Source organism: Vicia villosa, unplaced genomic scaffold (genome assembly GCF_029867415.1).
Source record: "Vicia villosa cultivar HV-30 ecotype Madison, WI unplaced genomic scaffold, Vvil1.0 ctg.000442F_1_1_2_unsc, whole genome shotgun sequence".
NCBI classification, from domain to species: Eukaryota; Viridiplantae; Streptophyta; class Magnoliopsida; order Fabales; family Fabaceae; genus Vicia; species Vicia villosa.
In genome coordinates, this window is record NW_026705211.1 from 41,417 (window position 1) to 46,116 (window position 4,700).

At 36.2% G+C, this 4,700-nt stretch overlaps 1 long non-coding RNA gene across 3 annotated transcripts; it reads left to right on the plus strand.

Annotated features, from left to right (window-relative positions):
- Positions 1–1,817: 1,817 nt before the first annotated feature.
- Positions 1,818–4,198, plus strand: LOC131628328 (uncharacterized). Of its 3 annotated transcripts, XR_009291751.1 has the most exons (4): positions 1,883–2,230; positions 2,322–2,575; positions 2,679–2,850; positions 3,449–4,182. It is a non-coding gene; the product is annotated as an uncharacterized LOC131628328 (long non-coding RNA). The 3 variants fall into 3 exon arrangements; XR_009291752.1 differs by having other exon boundaries at positions 1,818–2,575; positions 2,682–2,850; positions 3,449–4,198; XR_009291750.1 differs by having other exon boundaries at positions 1,828–2,575; positions 3,449–4,197.
- The last annotated feature ends 502 nt before the right edge of the window (positions 4,199–4,700 follow it).

The following is a 4,700-nucleotide window of genomic DNA, read 5'->3' on the forward strand; positions in this document are numbered from 1 at the left end:
GCATAAGGAAAGACCTACGATGCGTCTGAACGGAAATGACATTGCCCTTAGGTGCCAACGAGGCAAAAGAAAAAGAAATGCTTGGTTTGTGTCTTTTAAGATAGATGAGTGATGAACAGTTCCCAATACCGGGCCACTCACCACTTTCTCTACTTTGCTTTAGTCTGAACCATTGTTAGATGTTTTAAAGTGTTTTTGGGTTGTGTATTTTTTAAGGGAATTTACTTCACGATTCGAATCACATAAAATGTATAATGATCGAGAAGCAGATTAGGGAATGAATCCCACTCACTTCCATCCCATTATGTAATGTTTGAGAAACAGATTAGAGAATGAATCTCACTCATTTCTCTCCCATTAATTAATGTTTGAGAAACAGATTAGGGAATGAATCCCACTCGTTTCTCTCCCATTAAGTAGTGACCGAGAAACAGATTAGGGAATGAATCCCACTCGTTTCTCTGCCACTAAGTGATTGAGAAATAGATTAGGGAATGAATCCCACTCATTTCTCTATCACTTGCTTAATGTGATTCACATCTTCCTTTTATTAATGTTTTAAAGAGTTGAAAAAGAAAAAGAATGCAAAAGGGAACTAGATCTACCATTCTAATCTATGTTATTCTAATCTACTAATGGCCCTAAGGTCAAGGATACCTATCCTATCTCAATTCCTCTTAGCAAAGAAGGAAGAGTCTAAGGGAACATGGCAAGCAATAGCAAGATGTAATCAAAATCAAAGTAAGAAATGAGAGGCTAAGCATGGAAACAAGAGAAAGAAGCTCCAAGTCAGTAGAAAAACATGGGATTGAATGTCCCAAATCAAATACAAAAGCATCACGGTACCCTACAAAAACATCCACAAGAAGTCGTCAAAGCATCGCATGCATCGTTACTTACCAATTAGCGGGCAAACATCAATTAATCAAAAAAAAAAGCAAGTGAACACAATGAGCTAGGCCTCAAGTCAGTAGAAAACTCAATCATCTAGTTCTAATATCCTATATTAATCTATATTAGTCAATTAGCATGAAGCAATACGAAACTCTAACCAAAACTAGACAACACTAGGTTAATACTAGCTAAACGGTTTCAAATTGTGAATGAAGTTAGAAACATGTAATCAAATGGTACAAGTCAGTAGTAAATGGCCTATAATAGATGCCTAAACACTCACAAAATCATGCCAAGGAGTTCCGCACAAAATTACGGGTCATTTGTACAAGTTACGGTGCAATCGTCAACAAAAAACAAGTTATTTACATGTGATAAAGAAAAATCGAGTAAAATAGGAAAACATGATCTAAATTTTCAATTCCAGGTTTTAGGACCTCTAGATATCCCTAATTATATGTACAAAAAAGAACCAACGCCATTGCATAAATGCATTTCAATTTGAGAGCACAAACGTCACAAACATCTATTAAAAACGCATGTTAATCGAGTCGAACAACACTAGCCAAATACCAATCAAAACAAAGAATTAGGAGTTCATTTTTCATACACACCATCATGGGTTAGTCTACAGCAACCATACAAAAATTGGTGGTTAAATTCTGTTCCTAAAGTGTTAAACGAAATTAATTTGCAAAACCTATCAAAATCAAGAGAAACATGAACATACCAAAGTAAATGATTTATTTAAAATAGCAAACTAGTTTCTAAAAATCTATAAAAAATACCACAATTATTTACACACATAGAAGTATCTAAAACATATGTTTATCCATTTTTTATTTCATGAGAAAATGATTTATGAAGCAAAAGTTAAAGAGAAAATAATGTTGCAAGTAAACAAAAATCTGTCTACCAGGGGGTGAAAAAGTAAAAAGGCATTGAACTAAATTCCACTTAGCAGCGCATTGGGCCAGATTACAGGGGGTGTGAAGAGAAATTCGTGTTAGAGCCCATGCTTTATTGAGTCCAATTCAACAAATTTATGCATGATTAATGTCAATTAATTACATCTGATTTCATGTTAATTCTGATTAATTAAACTTAATGCTAATTAAACTCAATTAACAGCAAATTGGACAAATAAACAGAGAGAGGAATTAGGGTTACGTTTTGTGATGATTCAAATCCTCTGAGCTTCTCCTCCCTCTCACTCGCAAACGAACGGCGGCGGTACGGTGGCTCTCTCTCTCGATTCAACTCATTGTGCCGGTGAAAGTTTCACGGCGGCGGAATCTCAGCCCTCTCATTGCGCAAGTCTCTCGTCTCCGTTTCGGTTCTCGAACTCTCTCTATCTCTTTCAGCTCAATCCCGTGGCTCTCTCATCTTCTCCTTGTTCGTTATTGATGATGATGATGTTGTTGCAGAGCATGAAGTTATGAAGCAACGCGGTTCCAAGACGTTGTTGATGAAGATGCCGAGCGTTGTTCTTGCGGATTGATGACGATGAAGATTGTTGCTACTTCTTGCAGATTTGTTGAATACTGATTTTCTGTTACATTTTCTGCGAAATCAAGATTGGAGAACTGATGAATGAATCGTGGAATGTAGGTTCTTTTGTGTTATTACTGGTGCGCGTTGAAGAAGATGAATCGAGAAAGAGAAAGATGAAGGTTCTGAGGTGAGTTTCCACTTTTTGTTTTTTTTCAGTTACGATTCTTTTTCTCTTTTGCTTTCTCCAATTTCCTGATTCTTTTTCTCTTGGTATATGAATGATGATGAAGAAGTTTTGGGATGGGGGAATGGTGACGGAGGTGGAGGTTGAAGGGTGATGATAGGATCAGAAGTGTGAAGATGTGGTAGAGGATGATGATAGGATCCGAAGTGTGAAGATGTATGCGTGTGTAGAGAAGGTTCAGAGAAGGTCAAGATTGATAGAGTTTTTTTTGTTATGAGGTGAGTTCTCCTGTTATATCTCAAATTCTCTTTCTCCTCCTTTTTCTGTTAGTGAAGAGTTAGTTGTTAGGTTCTGGAAAGTTATGACAGTTAGGTTGTTTGCAACTGTTTTTTCTGTTAGAGGTTTTTTTTGAGAATGGTTATGTAACTGACTCTGCTAGATTTTTTGTAGTTTTGAAATTGTTTGGATCTGTTATATGATGGCTGTTAGGGAAATGTTAGGAGAGATTAGCAGACTGTGCTTTATTTGTATATACGGACTTGTTGCATCAGTATTTTGGATTGAATTGGTTAAAGGTTAGGTTATGCTGGGTTGGTTTGAGGGCTGAGTTTGATACATGTTATGTGGTTGACTGGGACAATGGAAAGATGGCTAAAGTTATGGATTGGACTTGTATTTGACGTGTGCACTGATGTAGCAAGTATAGGCAGTGTGGATTTATTCATGTAGGTGTAGGAACTATAGAATTAGAATGTTGTGATGTGTTTTATTCCGAACCGTATGCTGGATTGTATGGTTTGAAATTTGAATTGTGGTTGATTGCTGTAGGTTAGAATTAGCAAGTCTAATGACTTGAACTGGTTTTCTCTTATGCAGGCATTGAGTTATGGTTTGATATGGATGTGAAGAGACATATGGTGCCTTGGAGATTGAAATATACTTGAAGATTTTGAGGAGGCTTGTGAAGATGAAGCGAAATGGCTTGTTGGAAGCAAAATGAAGCTGACTTAGAAACAAGATAGGGTTTAGGATAGGGTGCTGACTTTGGTCCAACAATCATTATTATTTTTGTAATTTTCAATGGAAGGTGTAATGTAATGGTTCCTTAATAAAATTTGGATTTTTGGACATGATTGAAAGTGTAATGTGAAAGAACTTTGTAAAAGGGCATTGAATGGTGTATTCTTTTTGTATGATTTTTGTAATGAAATTTGAGTGGGCTTCTTGTAATGAATGAGAACCTTTGGACAATACTTGAATGAGCTTGAATCGAATGTTGAACTTCAAGTAATAAAGCTTTTGCAAATATTCCAAATTCCTTCAACTTTATCTTCCAACCTTGTATACTTGAAAACTTCGATTCATTTAACAAATGTAAACACAAATTCGACTTTAAAGTGTTAATGAATCCAAATTCGACTTCACTTGTCAAAGAAACATTGGCCTCAATTCAATCTTCTAATCCATATCAAACTTGCATGACACGCACCAAGTAACCGAAAGAATAGAACTTAAATTCCATCTTCAATTAATGGGCCTTAATGAGCACATACCCAAAACTTCTAATTCCTTTATTTGATAGGCAACTTCACGACTTTATTCTTTATCTGAATCCTTAATGAACCACCTAAATATTTGATCTCTTGAGAAGCCCTGAGTTCAATGAAGTTCATGATGACCAAATGCCTTGTGCCAAGATCCAAGTGGAACTCAGCTTGCTTTATAACCTTTGATCACATGCTTTTAGATATTAATGATGCATGAGTTATGTTAATGCCCTAATGGAGGTATGCAGATGAAATAGGAAGTCTAAGCCAGATAGAAATAAGGGGTAGGACAAATTTGGGGTATGACAAAACTCGCTTATCTCCCTCATCGAGAACCTCCCTGACACGAATTAATATATCAAATCGAAGGAAATTTCGTTTAGAATCCGAATCTTCGAGAATTACCTGATTTGGAGTTACGAGCAGGAAGTTATGACCCAGTTATGACCCATTTTGTGAAGGCTGCCAAAGGGTTGCGAAAATAGCTTTTGCCCATGAGTTCTTCTTCTCTCCCTCTTAGGTTTACCTCCTCTATTTCTCAATTTCTTCTTATTTTCTTGTTTTATGAAAACATAACATAA